This window comes from Lissotriton helveticus, chromosome 3_1, assembly GCF_964261635.1.
Source record: "Lissotriton helveticus chromosome 3_1, aLisHel1.1, whole genome shotgun sequence".
Taxonomy (NCBI): domain Eukaryota; kingdom Metazoa; phylum Chordata; class Amphibia; order Caudata; family Salamandridae; genus Lissotriton; species Lissotriton helveticus.
This window is the reverse complement of record NC_136061.1, coordinates 1019051178-1019074756: the sequence shown is the minus strand read 5'-3', so window position 1 is coordinate 1019074756 and position 23579 is coordinate 1019051178. Positions and strand designations below refer to the sequence as shown.

At 46.9% G+C, this 23579-nt stretch overlaps 1 protein-coding gene across 2 annotated transcripts in view; it reads right to left on the bottom strand.

Annotated features, from left to right (window-relative positions):
• ATF2 (activating transcription factor 2) overlaps nucleotides 1-23579 on the bottom strand; it is a 412263-nt gene that overhangs the window by 133186 nt on the left and 255498 nt on the right. The window lies entirely within an intron of this gene.

Sequence of the window (23579 nt, the reverse complement as noted above, 5' to 3'; positions counted from 1 at the left end):
ATCTCACATTCTTCTCATTCACAATTAAGTGACACTTGTCCTTACATAAGTTACATTAGAGAGGCTACAACAACGAGCCAACATTTAATGGATACAACTATGTCCATCATTGTCTACATTTTGTGTACATCCTTATGCTAAAAAATATACACCGATATCCTCAATGCAACTGAAGTCAAAGCCATACTTCCCCAGTATGAACAGGCTACTTTTCCCCTCTCTCAGGTTCTCGACTTATGCCAAAATACCTTGCATGAACTGTAACTAACTCCCACATTTCAATGACCCCCACTGGTTTTTCTTGCTAATAAAATATTAATCTAGACCCAGACTGGCCATACAAACAACTATATTACACACTCTGAAAGCAAACTCAATACTGGGAAGTTTTGGGCCCACACAGTGGCTTCTGATTTGTGATTTAAAAAGCTGCACCTAAATCGGAAACAGAAAATGTGTTGCTATAGAAGTCACAGATATATTCATGCTCATCCACTTCATATTTGATCGGGCAAACCCCTGTAACTTGAACAAACCAAGCAAGAAACCTTATAGCCAAGTTACATCTTCCCTACCTTACAGGGCCATCAAAAGTGATTTTAGGCCTCCTTAATGTTATGTAATTTGGATTTTTACAGCGCTACTGTCCACCAAGGGAGAGTAGCTGGCTGGTGGAAGAACTAGCTGAAGACAGAAAATAGCCAGGTTTTCAGCTACTTTTGAACATCTGAAAATCCGATTTGTAGTAGGCAAGTACAAGAAGGAGCGAGCTGCAGACCAAGAGCAGAAATTTTGAAGGATGATTACCAAATGTTGGGGTGAAGATCTCAGATGCTGCAACGGCTGAAAGAATGAAGCCTCTTGATTAGATAGCATGGGTCAGTATTCAGCAGGGCTTAATGAGCAAAGCATTGAATCTTAACTAGGCCACATTTGTGCATGGGTAGTCAATGAAAGGACCTAAGTTACTGGATACAGAGGTGCAGGTGGGAAGGTTAGTTATAAAAAAGGCCACTACATTTTGCACAATTTAAAATCTTTCCCTTAGATATGCAGGAATACCCATGTAAATGGCATTTCCATAGTCAAGTCTACTAGTGACCAATTCTTGAAACACTATTTTACATGTATCAAGAGGAAGCAGAGTGAAAATCTTGCTTAGCTTCTTTAGGGGACAAAAACAGGGAGAGGTAATTGGATCTGCCATTCTAATGTATTGGTCAAGTATGATACCTAGATATTTAACACAGTTGGTGGTTGCAGGGTGTCATCAAGCTCTCTAGTCACCTTGCCTACAAATTAACCTGAACAGACTTACCACGTAGAATCCCTTCGGTTTTATTTCATTGAGCTTTAGGCAATTTGTTTTCAAATAATTGGCGACCCGGACCATACAGGAACTGAAGTTAGCTTGAATGTTTAGGACATTGTTTGAGACAGATATGATCAGCAGGGTGTATTTTGCATAGGAAGCAATTTCACATTTAGACGATCTGATAATCTCACCGAGCAAGGTCTCTGTTGGAATGGTGGGGCTAAAGCGTGAGCTTTGGAACACGCCACACCCTATCTGTGTGGTTGAAGAATAGAAAGGAAGAAGCATGACTGTTTGGCAACTCTGAGAGAAAGAAAGGATCCAAACCAGTTCAAAGCATTCAGGCAAATGGCAGATCCATGTAGGTGTTTGAGAAGGATAGCATCTCAGACGGTGTCCAAACCCGTAGAAAGATCAGGAACGATCAGGGTGGCAGAGGTGCCAAGATCCAGGATGAGGAGCTTCCTGAAGCAACAGCAAATAAGTACATGAGTACGTATCATGGCTGAATGCATCAGTCCAACCACACATGGTCTGCTGTTCTAGTCGGGTTCCAGCAAAAGCCCATTATCCAGGAAGCCAGCACATTTTCAGAGATCATGCAAAATGCTCCCCATGCCAGGGTGTGCTGGCATTACCCGAAAGGAATGGGGATAAGTACTTGTTTGTACACTTACCACCCAACACTAAACAAGACAACAATTGAGCCACACAACACTAAAACAATTATAACCAAGCACAATAGACAATACAACAGAAGAAAAACAAGCCAACAAAGCAATTGTATTGAGTAGTTGAATTGGATTAGTTTGCGCTGTGTTTTGTAATCTTATTATGTTGTGTTTTTCGTGGCATGTTGACGTTGTGATGTGCTGTTCTATTACTGCGTTGTGTCAGCATTTTTAAAAGGCACAATAAATCAGGCCCTCAGTGTTGGAAGAAGTGCCATGAGATTGTAGCCTTTTATGGTATTTAGGATGGAGGACTACTGGCAACATGTATTCAAGTGTTTCCCATAGAAAGTTAATGTTATGGAGATTTGCACTAGGTGTGTGTTTTTAATGTGGGAGAGGTGTGGGTGCCGCGGCCAGGGCGACTGACGCTGGAATCTGGGGATCAGGGTTCGATCCCCGGCTCCGGCGGCAGGTTAGCCCAGCACCATGTGACTCTGGGCAATAGCTTGCTTCATCTTCCCGACGGCCCCCAGCGCCTAGAGACCCTTACGGGTGATTGTGCGCTTTACAAATGTGGATTATTATTATTATTATTATTATTTTATTATTATTATTATTATAATGGGCTGCACATCATTCTTTACATAAAGGTTTAATTGGGTTTGGCAAAGGGATATGAATTATTCATTACAATCATAATGTGGGCATCCTGTGGCATGATGGCGGTCACCCATAAAGTAATACAGGGCTCCTCATATTAGTGGGAGCTCTTTGCATACTGTGGGTACCCATGCCTTAAAGATACCCACTACAAGCATAATGCTGATTTGTAACATAATGGTGGTACTTCTTGAAAAGATGAGAACAATGCTGGCCATGAAATAATGGTGGTAATTCTTGACGTCTTGGTACTGGTGACACTCACACAATGTTAGTGCCCACTTCTGACTAGTGTTTGTAGTGGCACAACAATGGCAATTTTAATATCCTGGGGGTATTGTTGGCACAATGGTACCTAGCCCTGAGGCAATTCTTGTACTCGCATGATACTGGTAATTCTTAGCATTCTAATAAGATTATCACCAGTGGCATGGCCTAGAATATTGGTGCCACCTGTCTGTATCATGCATTCACTCATGTATTCAACCATTCACCCATTTACTTACCCATCAATTAGCCACATATTCAGTTATTCACCCACCCACGCTACTCACTCATTCACCCCAGTGTCTATGCATCCCCAACTTGAAAGATTCACCCACTTGCACACACAAACTTGCCTATCAGTAAAGAAGCAATTTCACTTTCCAAATAGGCAGACCTACTAACTTTGCCAATGCTTGTTTTTACAGATAAAGAAAGCACTTGGGCCCATTTCACAAAGTGTGTTTTGTAGTGCGTATGGTAGTACTACAGTAGTACTACTTACTTACAAAATGCAATTCACAAACACAAGACTGTAAATCTCGACCTCCACCTCTCCTACCTTTTCTAAGGGAAGACCTCACACGTAAGTTTATAACTTCGACGTAAATGTGGGAGGGACTGGGAAGAGGTTGGAAAAAAGGACATACTTGCTACTAAAGAGGAGGGGTTTATGGAGGAGTAAGAAGGGGTTTAGGGAATATTGGGGAGAGGTTTAGGCAGGGACAGGCACCCACCTAGAAAAGAGTAGGCCCACTGCTATTAAACTTCACTTCTAAAGTTACTACAGCCAAAAAGCAAACAAAACAGTACCAAAAGTGTTTCAGCTCAAAGCTGGAGTAAATGCAGCACCACACATGGCCAACCACTGGCACTGAAGCGCCCTCCCATATTAAATAAACGAGGCATTGACTAAAAATATAACCCCTTAGGAAATAATGTTAAATCAAACTAAATTGTTTGATCGAGTTCAAATGTAAATACATTTAAATGAATGTTAAAGAAATCTGAATTATTTTTTTATTTTCTTTAAAAAAAAAGTTTTATAATTAAAAAATGAATGCAACATTCCATGTTTATCAGAATATGTTAATTTTAATTAAGTCTATACATCACTTAAAAAAAATAATAAATAATTACAACATTTTTGTTTTTTATTTTAGGTGGGAATGGTTTATAATTTAAACTTTTAAAAAAAATCGAATCTAAAAATGTCAAAATAATGATATTTTAAATTAATGTAAAAGTCATGTAGCATTGTTTTATTAAGCACTGAATTAAAAATGAGTATGTAGCATTAATTTATAATTACCATAAAATATTTGCACTAATTTCTTTCAAGTTTAATAAACTTTTTTACTTTCCCTTTAGTGTAAATAGGGAGAGCTCTGTCATTGGGAGGGTCAGGGGAGAGGGAGAATCAGAGGGTATTTATTACAACATTGAAAAGTTGACATCAGTGGGTCTATACCAGTGTTTGGAGCACACTGCAGCTCCATTTTCTTCAATGGAGCGGTCAACATTTCAGTGCTCCAATATGATGTCAAGGCAAGCCACGCCTCTTGCTTGCTTTGACCCTGAAATGCTTTTCTAAATACTGGTGAATTTTGAAGCATAATTGCACTATGAATTATTGAATTGTGAAGCACTGTTCTTTCACCAAGCCTGATGTCATCCTCTATTGTTTGAAGAAGGTTAAATGTGGGTGTAGATGCAGTTTGTAGTTTTATTACAAATAAGGCCTGATAGTGCAAACTCTTAATCTTAAATCCAATGAATATCTCTATTTCTTGTGTGACCACAGTTAGAGTAACAATGTTAGTGTTTGAACAAGAGTACTTGGCACAAAAAAGGTTACTACTGGTACAGTTGTCATGCAACACTAGATTATCAAACTTAAGTTATATATCTGAGGCTATACCTCTACTTCTTTATTTAGTTTTGGAGGTACAGTCGATGTATGTACTGTGTGAATGTTTTTATGCAGAATATTCAGGAGTACAACACTAATGAGGTTCAGTGATGTCTAAATTGTATACTGGTTCTATGTTGGCTGAACGGGTTGCTAAATCCCTGGCCGAGTGGTCACGTCTTAAGCTGGCATGGTTTGGTCGGCTCCCCCGCGATTAAAATGACGGTGCTTCCCCGTATACTTTATCTCTTTCAGATGCTTCCCCTTGCACCACCGCCGGGCATGTGAAGACGGTTACAAAATCTCCTCAACACATTATTGTGGGATAACAAAAGACCTCGCTTTGCGTTCGCGGTATCCACCTCTCCGAAGGCGTCTGGCGGCCTGGGTTTCCCTCTGCTTTCAACATATTTCTAGGCAGCCTGTCTTATATACGTGGTGGAATGGAATAGACCCATGTCCAGTAAACATTGGTTATTTATGGATCAGACGGTAGCCGGCTGTAACATCTGGAGAGAGCTCTGGCTTCCGCGTAAATGCAGAGCGTGGGGGCTGTACTCCTCCCCGGTGACGTCCCCGACGCTCAAAGCATGGGATCAACTGGCTCTCCGTAAAGGCTGGACCTCCTTCCCCTCCCCAATGACACCAATAGAGGATAATCCTGACTTCCCTCCGGGTTGCTCATTGCCAGTTTTCCACCGATGGCGAGAGAAGGGTTGCAAGCGAGTGGGCATGCTTTTTGACCTGGAGGGCCTGATCCCATTTTCGACCCTACAAGCGGACTACTTCCCGCTGGGGCAAGACGATGCGTTCTATCATGCGCAAGTGGCGCCCTGGGTAACCCATCCGGCTAATGTAGCCCTTATGTCTGGGCCACTCATACCTTTGAACGCAGGCTGGTTTGTAAAAAGGACGACCGCAGCCTTATTTCTGAACTTTACGCAATGATTGTGCGCGGCCCCCTGAAGCAGCGCACGAAGGCGCAGGCGCGGTGGGAGACGGAATTGGGACGTCCCGTCGCCCAAAGAATGGGAGCATGTGTTCTACCGGGCACATCACACAACCTCTAACACCACGGGGACTGAATCGGCCTATAAAACAGCGACCTATTGGTATTATACCCTAGCGCGCGTACAGACCTGGGACAAAGCAAAGTCCGGCCTCTGCTGGAGGGGTTGCGGGATGTCAGGGAACCTAATTCCTCTACTATGGCGCTGCCCGAAACTGGAAGGCTATTGGGCAACAGTCCTTGACGAACTGGATGCTGCTTTTCAGATTACACTGCCCAGTTTGCCCGAGCATACTTTACTGGGACTTCCCCACCCTAAATTGTTTCCCTTGCGTTCTCTTAGGGGTAAACAGATAGCGCTGGCTCTATTGGCGGCGCGACAAGTCCTTCTAGCGCAATGGGGCTCCTCGGCGATACCTGACCCGTGGGACTGGTTTTAGCGGCTATGGCACACCCTTGCTATGGAGCGCCTGTCTTTGGGTATAGATGGGAAAGGTGCCGAATATGCTGCCCTCTGGACGCCGATTGTGCAGCTTTTGTCTAAGGACCTTCGGGAAGTGACATGCCGAAATACTTGCAAATACTACAGCTTATTCCCCTGGACCTTGTCGGGGCCTCGACGCACGCCTGAAGATATCCTAGTTGTAACTACGCAGGGAGAGAATGAACCATGGGGGAATGGTGATGTTTGGATGAGCTGATGCGGAGGGGGTGGGTTTGGGAGGGGGGGCATGGGGTGGGTGGGGGTGAGGGTAGGTGGGGGGTCTTGTTTTGGTGTTCTTTTGATTTCTCTCCCCTAAAAGCAGTCACTATGCTTCCGGTGAGGTGGTGATGATTCCTCAATTGCGCGGGGTCGGCCTCAGGGATGTAGACCCAAAGCTGTGTTTAACCACTGTGTGAATCCGCCCTGCCGGCGAGACGATGTAGGCAGCTGGGCTGTGTTCTACGATGTCCTAACCGCATAATAAACATGTTTGATTCTAAATTGTATACTGGTACCTACGTCAAGAGAATTAGAGGCAGCTGAAGTAGGAGAAGAGCAGGGCAGAGGCAATGAGACAGTTTTACAGCTGACCTTCCTATAAGACTACAAATAGCAAGACCCTGACGTAACTTAGGTTTAGAGAGTTACCAAGTGATGCTCTCAAGCTATCCTGAGAGATGCCCCCGGGTGTATGGGAACCTGAGAAGTGTGTTCAGGGAACTAAACAACCATCTTCAGTATGGGAATTGCAAAGGAGAGGGAGAACCTGAGATAAAAAGTACTTTATGTGAACTTCTAGGATTTGCCCCATTATGCAGCACCCATTATGCAGCACTGAAGTAACAGAACTACTGCAAAGAGTGCTTGTAAACAGAATTGAAAGTGTCACAGGTAGGATTGAAAGGAAGGTGCAGAATGAGTGTAAAATAAAAAGTACCGGGATACCAGAAGAGACACTGACAAGGATATGTAACCACAGATTCAATTCAGTGAGAAGAGAATAATAATAATAGTACTATTTAGCCGTTATCATGTGGTAGTAACCACCAAAAGTCTGATGAAGGAGGGTTAAGCTCTAAAGTAGTTGTATAATTTTAGGGATATTGTTTAACACTTGTGTGAAATTCCTGAAATTACGCCATTAAGTCACTTATCTAATTTTGGCACCAATCAAGGTACAAAAAAATAGAGCAGGAACATGAACATCTAGAATGCAAGTGGCTGCTGTGTGCAGCAATTGTGTTTTTTAGCATGCAATGCACCTTCTTGTAAGGTGGCACTACCCCTTTCAATAGATTACCAACACTTTGCTCACCATTCTTTTATAGCAGATACAGAAATGAAGTCTTTGTTCTGTCTGCGAATTTGAAGACAAGTTTTAATAGTATGACTATGTGGTCAACATATAGGTTGAACTTGAGATACAAGTCTAGGATGGAGTGGCTCGAAGTTGTAATCTCTTCTGCTGTTTGTTAGGTCTTGCGGATATGGGCACTATGATCAGATATCCAGTTTTTGCCATGTGAGTAGCGATTTTGGCTAAGCAAGCACATATGTCTTGAGAAGTTGAATGTCATTTACAGAAGAGATCCAATGGGAAGTGTTGCTTGCTGTCCTCACAATGGTAACAAATGATACACAGATCTTATATAAGGTGGCTCCATTCAGTAAGTGAACATCATGGTGGGCATTACATGCAGAAAGGTTGTGAGGATTCTGCCTCTGTTCTGTTTAATAGTTTAATGTTAGCAAGGAGAACCAGCCTAGAACCTTGTCATCAAGGCAATGCATGGTTTCATGGTGTTTAAGAATATTCTGGGATCAACTGTCATCAACATTAACTAACTTTCTAGAAGGACAAACTGCCATGTCTTTTCTTCATCAGTTTGAATAACATGTTTTCAAGATTTTTAAATCTGCCATCCACATGCAGCATGCATGCCTGAATCTTGAATGAAATATGCAATGGCAGTGGGCCACTGCAAATCCATTTTACTATGTTGGCTGTGGATGTGCCTGCTGGAGGACATCTTCACTATACTTTCTAGTCCTCCACTCTTGGTAAGATCGATGCCTGGATGAGGGAGAACTTCCTTTAACTTAATGATGACAGAACCGAGCTGATCTTGTTTAGACCAAAGAGAGAATTAACTCAACAATACTTCCTATCGCCTGCATTATGGGCCAAAGCCTCACCCAGATACCACGTGCAAAATCTACCTCTCCTGTTTGATGCCAACACAACATTTTGTTTTGTGATTAATTCCATGATGAGCAGTTGCTATCGTTACCTGGTCCAAACTGAGACCAACATTCCTGCCTCTGTCCTACCTGCACTGACCCCTGGTTAGAGGAGTCGCCATTAACATCAGGCAGGACAAGTGAATCTACCTCAATTTAGGCATCACTCCTTTACACTGTGGGTGGCTTCAGAGGGTGCTGAAGAGCACTGTGCATTTAGTAATGGTCATTAACATAAGAAATTAGGGGCCAGATGTAGGACACCAAATACTGGTCGGTATCGGCCGTTACCGACCGGTATTTGGTTTTTGATATGTAGGGGGCCTAAAATGTACAGAATTGGTAAATTTACTGATTCGGTAATATACCGAATCGGTAAAGTTACCGAATCGGTAAATCTAGATGTAGGTGGCACTGAAAACAGTGCCACAGGCCCTTAAGAATTCGTTATTTACCACAAAATAATATTTGGTGGTAAATAACGAATTCCTGTGCACATGCACAGCATCTGTGCATGTACACCTGTGCCACGTGGCACACATACATGCCCTAAGGGCATGTATGTGAGTCACATGGCACACAAGCCAGAATCAGGGGTGCAACAGGGTGTCAAAGTGACAATTCGGTAATTTTACCAAATCGGTAATTGACTTTGATTCCTACGGGCCTCAAGGCCCATAGGAATCAATGGCAATTACCGAATTGGTAAATACCGATTCGGTAATTACCGAATCATACCGATTCGGTAAAAATCACCGAATTATTTCCTACATCTCATTTACCGAATCTAGAATACCGAATCGGTAAAATTCGGTATTCTAGAGTCGGTAAATGAGATTTACCTACATCGGGCCCTAAGTCATGTTGCTTTTATGCTCCCTTCATTAACTACCGGTCCAGGGCAGGATTAACTTCCAATTGGCAAGTTGAATGTTTAAATGTAAGAACAACCTGGCCCCTGAATAGCTCTCCAACCGCATCTGTGCCTGTAAGTCTACTCATCCCCTCCATAGCCCAGCACAAAATCTCCTTTGATGTTGCCACAGTTAACTTTATATCTAAAGGTGGTAGGGCTTTTTCTGTCCCATGTCATTCACTTTGAAACTCCCGCCGTGTCCACTTTAGACAGGTGTCTAGGTATGTTACCATTGGACAGCCCTGGAAAGGCATATTTTGTGTTTCCAGTGATTGCAGCCGAGGGACTCCTTAGGAATAGTGAGCGCCCTAAAATGTAAATGCAGGTGCCTCACTTGGGAAAATCACCTTTGCTACGTGCTTAGCTGCAGACTTTTTGCTCCCTGTTCTCCCTGTTTGCCCTGTTACCTTTCGCGACACCCGCTCCGCGGGTGCCGCTCATCTGCTCCCTGAGCCCGTTCCCCCTGGTGTGAGCGGCTCCGCAGTCGGCGTAGAGCATTTGCGCTCCCAGTACAGGACGGGCGGGGTCGAGCCCTTGGCGAGAGTACAGTGCGTGGAGCCTACCGGGAGACTGCGAGGACCAGCATCCTCAGCTTCACACAGCTGGTGCCTCTTCCCCCGGCGGCCACGCCCCCAGCCTCCAGCAACATCAACGCCTGGGACCAACGGTTGAGTGGGTGCCTCACTTGGGAAAATCACCTTTGCTACGTGCTTAGCTGCAGACTTTTTGCTCCCTGTTCTCCCTGTTTGCCCTGTTACCTTTCGCGACACCCGCTCCGCGGGTGCCGCTCATCTGCTCCCTGAGCCCGTTCCCCCTGGTGTGAGCGGCTCCGCAGTCGGCGTAGAGCATTTGCGCTCCCAGTACAGGACGGGCCGGGTCGAGCCCTTGGCGAGAGTACAGTGCGTGGAGCCTACCGGGGGACTGCGAGGACCAGCATCCTCAGCTTCACACAGCTGGTGCCTCTTCCCCCGGCGGCCACGCCCCCAGCCTCATTGTACTTTACTGGCCGGACTTCTACCGCGATGCGGGACGCGCGCGGGACGGAGCACGGGGCGAAGACCGGGCAAAGACCGGGCCGTTTGAGGCCGTTCGAGCACGTGAGAGCCCGGCCCGGGCCCCCCCCTTTTTCAATTGCTAAAGCTGGCCCTCTGTTCACACGGAATAATGTGTAGCAGAGAAACCAGAAGCAAATCTACACTAGCTGCGGCAGGAGCCCAATCGACAATTATTTTGTTAAAGCAGGATCTCTGTTAATTGAAGAAATTGAGGTCCTGGAAAGAAGAATTTCCCAAGAAATAGACTGGGTTAGACGTTCTTCAATTGGGCCAATAGCTCAAGCTAGAACACCCGAGGGGAGGACTGAACTCATAACAAAAGAAAGGACTAATCAGGTAATACTTCATCTACCTAACCCAAATATTACTGACCCGGACTTAACCATCGAGGTCCCAAGTGAATTTGATGATTTGAGTATAATGGCCCTCCCAAATACTCATCCGTCATCTACATCACCTGTAATTTTACCCTTAATGCTTGACCCAAAAAGTACGGTAGTTAATCCCCAAGACCCCAGCCTTAATAGAGATAGGGGGACCAGGGAAGGTGCTATACAAAAAAAGAGGGGTGGCCCCACTAAAGAAGCCAACAAGACAAAATCCCCAAAATCTAAATCCTCAAGGGGAAAAGGGACGAAGGGAGGTATTACTGATTCTAACCAAGAAAGCCAGGGTACAACAACTACCCCCATAATCCATACTATAACGGCACCAGCAATGGCCACAATCACTACCCCAGCTAATGACCCCTGTGATGATATCACATTGGAGGATATTGGTGTGCTTCTTAGATCACTACTGAGCCCCCTCGAAGCTCGATTGATCAAGATTGAGGCCAGGCTAGTTAATATTGAAAGATCTACTGTGCAATTAGCTGACTCAAGGAAACTTGACTCTAATATACCCATAGCATCAAAAGGGGGTCTTGACCCAAAACCCAAAAATGGCAATGTATCCACAGTTGCAAAGAAAAATTTACCCTCTACTGATATACATAATCTAGCACCCTCTGTGCCTAAAACTCCTTTACCCCCGCCCAACCTAAATTCCAATAATGCACTGCCCGTAATGTCTCAAAAACAAACTGCTCCACCGACTACTACCACTACACCCAAAGACATTGTTCCTACTCAGTCTAAACCCAAGGGTGATCAAACATTTACGGGAGAAAAATCCAACCACAACCGTAAATCAAAATTTGTTAACCTCCCTCCAGAGGCTGCCCCTTACACATTAGTTTTGGCAGGGGTTCCAGAATTAAAATCTACAACAATAGAAACAACATTATCACTCAGGAATAAAGTTATCAGCTGGTTATCGACTTATAGACCACTTCCGAGAGGAATAACCAGCGATATCTCTATGGCCAGGCGGGTTACATGGGTGGGATACTCCAGAAAATCAGTGAGGGGAGATTGTGTTTTGGTCACTTTTAGAGAACAGGGCACTGCTGCCTACATCTGTGCCTGGGACTCTGATGACCAAGCCAATAACATCCAACCCCTCCCCCTCTCCTTCGTTTATCCATCAAGCCCATATAACTTGGAGGATGAAAGATGGGGGCTTCACCAAGACTTACTGGATGAATGGGGAAATGGTCGAAGGGAGAGAAGTGATCCTCCCAATTATAGAGGAAAACCTACTGACCATTTCATGCAGTTTGAGCAGGATGAAGGCTGGGAAAATATCACAAGGAGGAGGGGCCGTGGGGGAGGACCAGCAAGAGGTATCCAAGGGCCCCACAGAATGCACTATCCAGCCCATTTCCCGGTCTACAACAGATATAGCACTTTGGAAATGGTGGATTGACACATGGACAATGTGGGGTCCGAACAGACAGCACCGGAAGGGATGGGGAATAGTTCACTTTTATTATCCACTCTGCTTACAGGGACACACAACCCTCTGGAACCAAATCTAGTACCGGAACTCTCTCCAGAGGCTCCAAATGCGACCCATAACAAAACAAGATGTGCTTCGGCGCATGAGGTGGCTACTCCCGGGTGCAGGGAAGTTAATAATAACACCACTATGGGCCCACTTCTTTCAAAATCATGCCCCTTAACCCTGGTGTCGTGGAACGTAGCAGGATTGGCTAACAAGATTGACTCTCCTGACTGGGTCTCGTTTATTAGATCTAAGAACATCTTACTTTTACAGGAGACCTGGGCGCGTGAGGAAATCCTGCTCCAGGGTTTTGCATCCTTCGTTAAACCTGCTAAGTGGGGTGGAAGGGGAAGACCATCGGGAGGACTCGCAACATGGATAGCAACAGATTTAGGCTGCCAGGCTGTTTGCCTGGAAACAGATTCAGACGATATTTTGGCCGTCTTATTGGAGTGGCCAAATTCCTTGAAATTGGTGGTTGTAAACATATATTCCAGGCCGGTACCAATGTCCAAGGAATCAAGCACCATAGAGCAACTCTCTGTGTTCCTTGATGGCATTCCCGGGGAACTTGCTTGCCTGGTGGGTGGTGATTTAAATGCACAGTATGAACCACTATCAGGTTTACGCGATGGCCCCTCTTTTGAGGAAGACATACGCTGGCGCATCCCTGCGACGGTGTCACCTCCCCCGAGAGCGTGGACTCCCTTGGCCTTGCAGATTACTGCCCTCACCCTCAACCAAGGATTAAGGGCCTGCAATGGCCGTTGTAAATCAGACATACCTAGCACTTATACTTATAATAAAACCGGCAGAGAATCGAGAATAGATTACATTCTCGTTAAACTATCCATGTGGCCACAAGTAATCGATCTTAAAATCATCGAGAGAAGGGATAGTGATCATAATGCTCTGGAACTTATCTACACTTCACCAGGGGATGAACCCACTATGTCAAGCACAAATAATGATAAGTCAGGGCTCTTACTAGAAAATACCCGGAGGAAAGTTAGGTGGGAGAATTTAGTCACCAGGGGAGATAGACTACCTAAACTATATGCAAGGATCATCCCGTACTTGGAGAAGGCCTTCCAGATAGGGAAAAAAGCGGAAAGTCAAGCTAATAGTGAAAAGCTTGCTCAGGTACATGATGAGCTAATTAGTACCCTAGAGAGAGACCTGTTTTCTAAGTCGGGAAAAAAACCAGGACCCCCAGCCAAGACCACCTGGTACAATGCTACTTGCTGGGAATCCAAGACCAAATTGCTACTTGCTATCAAGAGCGGCAACAATAGGGACGAAATCCAAGCCAGGAGAAGATCTTATAGGAAGCTCCTGGCAGATGCAAGGGTCGAATGGGACCAGGAATACTGGGAAAATCTCTCGAGGTGACTAACCACTCACGACTCGCGCAAATTTTGGCGCCTGGTCTCAAACGGTACAGAGGAGCTACCCTCAGCTATCGAGCCTAATATTGCTCCCAGCTTATGGCAGAGCCATTTTAAGGCATTGTACTCAGCAGAAGAAAGGTCTTCTAACATCCCAATCAGTACGCCAGGTCCTGGCATATGCGGCGACAGTTTTACAGAAAAAGAAGTGAGGGCGGCTATAGCTGGGCTTCCCGCTGGAAAGGCCCCCGGTCTTGACGGGGTACCTGGGGACTTATTCAAACAAGAACCAGGAATATGGGCCCCATACCTCACATTGATATTCAATGCCATCCTGGGGGGTATGGAGGTCCCGGATACTTGGCTGGGCGCAGAGGTGGTCCCAATTTATAAAAAGGGGTCCCCTCTGCTCCCAGCCAACTACCGCCCAATCAGTCTTATTGACATATCCCAGAAGCTGTTTGGGAGACTGGTTCTGAATCGATTGCAGGACTGGGTAGACGAGATGGGCATTCTGACTCCTTACCAGGCGGGATTTAGACAGGGAGTGTCCACAACAGACCAAATTTTTAGGTTGAACTTGCTATACTGGAGGACAGCTATAATCGAGGGCTGCACCCTGTACACTGTCTTTGTAGACTTGCGTGCCGTCTTTGATTTGGTACCAAGAGTGAGGTTATGGAAAGTTTTAGAGGAGTTGAATGTCCCTGGAGATATTCTGGGTATCCTGATGCGATTGCATCATAACAACTATGCCCGCGTTAGGTGTGGCAGAGGAGGCAACTTAACCGAAAGGTTTCCCGTTCGCAGAGGGGTTAGACAGGGTTGTGTGCTCGCACCGACCCTGTTCTGCCTCTTTGTGAACGGGATAATTGACCACCTAACCAGGATTCCAAACACCGATGCTCCAAGGCTGACTGACAGCAGGGTGCCTGCGATCATGTTTGCAGATGACACCCTGCTGCTGTCCAAATCCCCCATGGGCATTCAACGTGTCTTGGATGGGTTTTTACAGTTCTGTTTAGATCGAGGACTTGAAATTAATCCCCAAAAGACAAAATACATGATCCTCAACCCCAAGCCGCACAATCGATCCCCACCCAGGTTGGGAGAAGTCCAACTGGAACGGGTGTATACAATCGAATACCTGGGGATCACTCTAAATGAACACTTAACGTGGTCATCCCACCAGATGAAAGCGAACATTAAACTGGCACAGTCGGCGGGTGGTATTATGAGACTGGCGAATAAATCACCCTTCCGCCCACTTAGCCCCATCATTCACATCTACAAAGCCCAAGCTCGGGGTGGTGTCACGTATGGGGGTGAGCTGTGGGGGCACATTCCTTCATCTAAATTACTAACAACTGAAAACAAATTCCTGAGAAGGATTGTTGCTCTCCCACAGAGCACTCCACTACTCCCGCTCAGACTGGACTTGGACATTCGACCTATAACGGAGGAGCTGGGACTAAAGCCTTTGACATTTTGGCGGCGTCTATGGAGCAGTCCAGACCTTTCAACTTATAGAGCTGAGTTGCAAGAATTTCTAGAGCTACCCAATGCCAAAACAATGCCATGGTTGATCTATATCAGGAGAACGCTGGAGGCAATTGGACTCTATGAACTATGGACAGACCCACTAAACAGTTCCCCAAAGATCTCAAAAAAGGCACTGGCGAGAGCCTATTACAATCACATGCTCCTCAGAGCCATGGACGGTGTACGTGCACGGGAGGGGTCATTGTCCAACAAGTTCACACAAGCAAAAGACTCCTACCATCTTGAAAGCGTCCTCTACGCCATATCTCCACAACTAACCAGGAAACTATTTCTCCAATGGAGATATGGAACCCTTCCCTTAGCATCATTCACAGCATCCTGGTCTTCTCATTCCTCTTCAGAAACTTGCCCGGCCTGCGGACACTCAAAGGAGAATGATGTTCATGTTGTCTTCTTTTGCAGGGGGTACGCAAGGAGCAGGAAATTTTGGCTAGTCCCCTTACTCAGGAACTTGGGATTCAGAACTTTTCTACCCGCCTATAGAGTCCTAAAGACAGATTTATCCCCCGCTCTAGTATTTGCTTTATCTAAATTTTTAACCTCTATGTGGTTTGCCCGATGTCGCTGTCTAAAAATGATGTGCTAGGAAACCTGAAGTCTTGGAACAGTCCTAAAATTATGTCATATTTTTTAAACTCCAGTTTTTACTCCGATCACTAATGTTGTTTAATACGCTTTTTAAATTTTGTATAGAATTGAATGTACATCTTTTATGATCTTGTGATCGAAATAAAGATTAAGTAACAAATTGCAGCTGAACAGTCACAGAAAACGGAAGAGTTGACGGACGACTGACTGCACATTGAGTCTGAAGACTTCCCTTTACCATACTGACGGTGCATGTCCTCGATGCGTTCTGGTGATGCACCCATGAGAGACTGTGCAGCACCAGTGGGTTGGGAACTGACATGTCCAGAGCAAGCAGTGTTTAAGCATGGGAAGCAAACCTACCTCGACCATTTTAAATTACAAATCTATTAACGCCTTCTCTGTTTTAAGGCAGGGGCAAAGCTTGTTGCTGAAGGCAGGTCACATTCAGCTTCGTTGGTGTTCCTTGTATTGTCTTAGGTATGACAGGAATATGCCCGGCACTCCAAAAATTAAGGAAGACGCTCTTGTTACTACTCTTAAGAGAAGCGCAAGTGAGAACTTGCAGGGCGGCTGTGATAAAATGCCTTAGCGGGTCTTGGATACAACTTTCCTGCAAAACCATAAAATTCTTGGCTCATGCTGCCCAAGAGCTGGAAAACAAGGCAGCAATTAAAGACGACCTCGGCCAACTGGTCTCCTCACGGCTGGCTCTGGACTCTCCCTTATTTCCCTAATGGACACACTCCTCCAGCATAAGCACTTTACTCTGAGTCAACAAGGTGTCACTTTCATCAAGTTACATTCAACCCCCCAAGCATTTGGTATCCCCCCTCAGAATACCTATCTGTTGACTTGAAGCTTAAACGAGTCCGCTATCCCCTTGCTCAGCCACATCCGTGTCTTTTAACTCTACACAGTGACTGTATATCTGTGCAACTTGCTAAGTTTGTGTTATTTTACCATATTATTTTATCATGTGATTTTAAGCTGTTTTTATGCCGATTCAAAGATGTTAATGTTTATTTCATGCTGGTAAGACCCACCCTTTATGATTTTCACAAATCAAATAAAGTATTATTATCAGACAAGAATATCATCGAACCACTGAGATGCCCATGTCACCGTTTTTTTTTTAAATGACCAATAACAATAGTTTCTCTCTTTTCTGGAATATTTCTGACAGCACAACGACACCAACACTATTTCCAGGGAGTACAAGGGACTCACATTCTACAAAGGAACACAAATAATCGTCGATTTAAAATAAATGTGAAAGGTAGCTAATGATATGAGCGGTGTGCTGAGCTTCAGTAGGACAGTAAATTTTCAGCCTTTGGAAGAGGCCCTTTTCAACATGTAGGTGAGAAAAACACTAGCTAATTTATTCTAAAAGTCCAACACATCAAAATATACTTCACTGATAAACAACAACATATGCAATCTTGATATTAAAGACTCAACAATGTGTGCACTTGATTATGCTAGATAACACTACAAGATATAGTTTAAATCAATATGCTGACATAACATTGTATTTGGACTCGTGTCAATGCCTGAGACTAGTTTACATTTGCCTTAATAATTCGTATTGAGCATAATGTACCTTTGAAACAGATCCTCGCCACATCTGGCAATATCTGCTATGAATAAATGGTTTCATCAGCATCTCACAGATATACGAAAATATTCTCAAGAAACAATTTATGAAAAAGTCAGGTTCATATTTCATATCTGCCACAAAAGCGCATCAGAGTAATAACCCTTCTCCTCATGGGTGTTATGCTACCATCTGCTACTCTATTACTTATCTTTATTTTGCAACTAATTAACAGCATAATCTTCTAAATTCAGCAAGTTAATTATCATTATTGTGATCTTTGCAGCATCATCAGTCCTCATGAAGCCTTGTCTCTCCACCCCCAGAGAACGGAGAGGGATGGAGGCGGTTGGAAGAGCGCCGGTTTCTTCTGCGCGCGCTCATTAGGTGTTTGCTGATGAGCTCGGCGCGCGCAGAGACAGGTCAGAGGAAATCTGCTGAACACAAGATTCCACGCAGGGATGAACCGCCTTAATGCGGGCCCCTGAATGCGTGACAATATGCCCTCTGTAAACGCCCCACAGAAGACCCCTGCAGCACGCCGACTAACTGCATGCTGTGTGAGGCATGTCACAAAGCTCCGCGGCTCTCGATTTAGGCTTCCTGAACACATCTTCCTATGGTTTTATTTTTTTCTTCGATAACAGCTGAGAGGAAAAAGTATTTATCATTACTAATACTCTTAGTGTGCCAATTAGCGATGCATTTTAAACACGGGCACGGGCACAGACGCGCGAGCGTGCACGGCCGCGTCTAACACTCAGCAAGAGAAGTGTATTTGAATGAATATGTAAGCTACCTCACTAACAGGGAATGGTTAATGCCTGCCTCGATAGCAAAGCATGCATTCTCATAAAAATAACTTTGACTAATGCACGTTCCAGGTGAACAGCTTCTGCGCTGAATACAACTTATATATTTTGGGTGGCACAGACTTAGGGGTCGATCAGGATGGCGGACGGAAGAGCCACCGCGGCCCTGGAGTAGGCGGAAAAAGCCTTTTCCGTGTCCGCCTGCCGCGGATACTCCGTCCGCCATATCAGGATAGGAAAACGTGTCAAATTTCCGTCCGCGACGGAAAAACACGCTCCGCCGGCCAACTACACACGACCACGCGGCGGACGGAACACATCCAAACGCTCCGCCGTACGCACTGACGTCGAAGACCGTCCCCCAAATCAAGATGGCGGAAAACACACATAAAACCGCTGCGGAAAAACAACCTGTCTTAACACGGCGGAATCCCCACAGCGAACATAGGTGACACAGCCGAGATACCCACCGCAAGCTGACCACCACCATGGACCCGGCGCTACACGCTTTCCCGATGCTCTTCGCGATCCACCACGTCCTAGTCATGGCCTACTATGGACGACGACGCAGGTAAGGTACAAACCATTGGCTGTCTGGAGGGGAATACCAGCAAGGGACGTGACGTAGGGAGGGGGAGTGTCATGTTACCGAAACCACTGATGAGAAGCATATACGAATACACATTAGCAGGACGCAAGCAGGAATGACAACGACAGACCACGAGACTTGATAGACTACCTTTATTGTCAAATAATAGGGGTCAAATCACAGTGTATGCGTGAACATGGGCAAAGTGGGCACCAGAGCAGGTACAACATAGCAGGTAACGAGAGGGCAGCATGCAGTATCAGAGCATCAACAGGGCATTGTGCATTACAGAGCAGGTACATCAGAGGCAGGTAACGAGAGGGCAGCATGCAGTATCAGAGCATCAACAGGGCATTGTGCATTACAGAGCAGGTACATCAGAGGCAGGTAACGAGAGGCCAGTATGCAGTATCAGAGCATCAACAGGGCAATGTAGAGTACAGAGCAGGTACATCATAGGCAGGTAACGAGAGGGCAGAATGCAGTATCAGAGCATCAACAGGGCATTGTGCATTACAGAGCAGGTACATCAGAGGCAGGTAACGAGAGGGCAGCATGCAGTATCAGAGCATCAACAGGGCAATGCGCAGTACAGAGCAGGTACATCATAGGCAGGTAACGAGAGGGCAGAATGCAGTATCAGAGCACCAACAGGGCATTGTAGAGTACAGAGCAGGTACAACATAGCAGGTAACGAGAGGCCAGTATGCAGTATCAGAGCATCAACAGGGCATTGTAGAGTACAGAGCAGGTACATCATAGGCAGGTAACGAGAGGGCAGAATGCAGTATCAGAGCATCAACAGGGCATTGTAGAGTACAGAGCAGGTACATCAGAGGCAGCACGTGAGAGGGGCTAAGTGCATCAACAGTCCATTGCACAGAACAGCTCCATCAGAGGCAGCACGTGAGAGGGGCCAAGTGCATCAACAGTCCATTGCACAGAACAGCTCCATCAGAGGCAGCACGTGAGAGGGGCCAAGTGCATCAACAGTCCATTGCACAGAACAGCTCCATCAGAGGCAGCACGTGAGAGGGGCCAAGTGCATCAACAGTCCATTGCACAGAACAGCTCCATCAGAGGCAGCACGTGAGAGGGGCCAAGTGCATCAACAGTCCATTGCACAGAACAGTCACATCACTGGCAGCACATGAGAGGGCAGAATGCAGTATCAGAACAGCAACAGGGCAGTGTGGCCAACAGAGCAGGTACATCAGAGGCAACATATGAGAGGGGCAAAGTGCATCAACAGTCCATTGCACAGAACAGCTCCATCAGAGGCAGCACGTGAGAGGGGCCAAGTGCATCAACAGTCCATTGCACAGAACAGCTCCATCAGAGGCAGCACGTGAGAGGGGCCAAGTGCATCAACAGTCCATTGCACAGAACAGCTCCATCAGAGGCAGCACGTGAGAGGGGCAGAATGCAGTATCAGAGCATCAACAGGGCATTGTGCATTACAGAGCAGGTACATCAGAGGCAGGTAACGAGAGGGCAGAATGCAGTATCAGAGCATCAACAGGGCATTGTGCATTACAGAGCAGGTACATCAGAGGCAGGTAACGAGAGGGCAGCATGCAGTATCAGAGCATCAACAGGGCAATGCGCAGTACAGAGCAGGTACATCAGAGGCAGGTAACGAGAGGCCAGTATCAGAGCATCAACAGGGCATTGTAGAGTACAGAGCAGGTACATCAGAGGCAGCACAACTACGTGTCCCTACCAACCCGTCACAGGGACCACAAGAGTGCCACGCAGTTCTCAATGGACACACCATGTGAATTAACATTTGAGTGAAGTGTACAGCACGTCACATCACAGAATCAGGGGGGACTGCGTGAACTACCTGCCTCGGACACACTGGCAGCACCAGCAACAGGAGTGTGAGACACAGCCACAGCCCGAGTGACACACACATGGGCCACGGACCCAGACACACTGGCAGCACCAGCAACAGGAGTGTGAGACACAGCCACAGCCCGAGTGACACACACATGGGCCACGGACCCAGACACACTGGCAGCACCAGCAACAGGAGTGTGAGACACAGCCACAGCCCGAGTGACACACACATGTGCCACGGACCCAGACACACTGGCAGCACCAGCAACAGGAGTGTGAGACACAGCCACAGCCCGAGTGACACACACATGGGCCACGGACCCAGACACACTGGCAGCACCAGCAACAGGAGTGTGAGACACAGCCACAGATGTAGTCACTGACACGTGAGCCACTGACCCAGACAGACTGCCAGCACCAGAAACAGGAGTGTGCAACACAGCCACAGATCTTCTAACTGACACGTGAGCCATAGACCCAGATACACTGCCAGGACCTGCAACAGGAGAGGGCACAACTGACACTGTGCCACCATCTGATACATGAGAGTCAACTGCACCGGCGCCACTGGGACAACTGAAATGATGAGCCACAGGGCTGTATGGGCCAGGAGGCAGGGTGGGCCTGGGAGCTGGGGATAGCTCACCTAGAGCCAAATCGGGGTTTGCAGGTGTCAATGGTGTGTGTCTGCGTTTCTTAGGGAGGTGTGAGTGCACCCTGGACAGGACAGGACTTCCAAGTGGGGGGGACTCCAAAGAATCACCACCCAGTATAGGTGGAGCAACTGCTGCCGGGGATCTGGTTTCGGGGGACGTGCTGGAGCCTGCTTGTCGTTTGCTCTGTGCCTGCCGCCTGGACTCGGAATGATGTGTAATGGGGGATGCAACAACAGGGGACACCCTCCTCTGCTTCTGACTGGCCTGGATGGGAGTGGAGGTATGGGGGGAATCCGCCGCGGAGACATCAGTTTGGCGTTTAGTAGAAAACATCAGCCTCAGTGCAGCCAGGGGTGAAGTATGCCTGTCCTTGATTGCGCCATTGTCCATGCTAGATGCCTTGTCCGTAGGATGTGCCTTATCCTTAGGTGGAGTGTTGTCTCTGGATGTAGCCTGTGCCCTGCTCGCCGCCCTGTTCCTGCCAGCAGACTTGTCGTCTGTGGTGCACCTGCCTCCAGCAGACACCTGCTCCCTGTGTGTGTCGCTGCCCTTGGGAGTGTTCCTATCCACTGCTGTGGGCCTGCTCTTGGGAGTCTCCCTGCTCTTAGTAGGTGCCTTAGTCTTCTCACTGTCCTTGGGAGTGTTCCTATCCACTGCTGTGGGCCTGCTCTTGGGAGTCTCCCTGCTCTTAGTAGGTGCCTTAGTCTTCTCACTGTCCTTGGGAGTGTCCCTTACCTCTGCTGTGGGCCTGCTCTTGGGAGTCTCCCTGCTCTTAGTAGGTGCCTTAGTCTTCTCACTGTCCTTGGGAGTGTCCCTTACCTCTGCTGTGGGCCTGCTCTTGGGAGTCTCCCTGCTCTTAGTAGGTGCCTTAGTCTTCTCACTGTCCTTGGGAGTGTCCCTTACCTCTGCTGTGGGCCTGCTCTTGGGAGTCTCCCTGCTCTTAGTAGGTGCCTTAGTCTTCTCACTGTCCTTGGGAGTGTCCCTTACCTCTGCTGTGGGCCTGCTCTTGGGAGTCTCCCTGCTCTCAGTAGGTGCCTTTGTCTTCTGACTGGCCTTGTCCAAGGAACAGTCCATGGACATGTGAGTATCCCTTGCCTTCGGAGTACCTTTCGTGTTGAATGCCTGTGTAGCTCCGGAAGGCATGTCCCCCAACAACACTTGTGGATCCTGTGTGTGTACTCCAGTGCATCTGACGTCGTCTACGTGAACAGATTTAGCTGATCTAGGGGATGGGGTCTGTGCCCTGCGTGCCCTGACGTGCTGTCTGACGCTGCTTCTAGTGCAATAACCTGTATTTGAGTCCTGCTCTGAATAATCACTACCCCCTGAGACATCCAGCGGTGTAGATGGGGAAACAGAAGTAGCACCCTGTTCATTCGACTGTACTATTGCAGACGACACACTGCTTGCCAATGACTGCACTGTCCTGTGTAGACCTGCAAGATCGCCATGCATCCCTTCCATGAATGCCACCACCTGCCCCAACTTCCTATCATGATCCTGGAAAGCATTTGTCATATTGGTCTGACCCACACACAGCTGTCGCAGCAGATCAACGGCCTCAGCACACAGTGCATTTTGGCTCACCGTGGCAGGGGCAGCGGTGCCTGCACCGAACGCCACTCTGCTCCCCCTACTCCTTCGGTCACGAACAATACATGGTGCAGTTGGCGGAAGTGTGGGCCCTGTGTGCTGTCTTCCGACAGAAGGTGATGAGTGCCCACTCCCAGTCTGTGACAACAGTGCAGGCTCACCAAGAGTGTCCGACGAGGAGGACGATGGTGTCTCCACATGCGAGTCCTCAGGGACGGTCCTGTCCCCCTCTCCGGCGCTGGCCTCCTCCGTGTCAGTCTGCGTGTGTGCGAAGTCTGAGCCGGACTCATTTCCTCGGCTACTCTCCACCGTCTGTGGCTGAGTGTCCTCTGTCAAAGCTGAAATGCACAGAAAAGATGTGTGAGTCATGGGCACACTCACGTACAGAAGGAACAGGATAGCCAAATCACATAGCAGACAAAGGTTCATGAGCCCTCAGCCTGCACATGGCCCACCCCTACCAGTCATCCTCACATTTTCTGCCATGGGGACATGGACCACTAGGGGATGTGCTTTAACACTCAACTACTA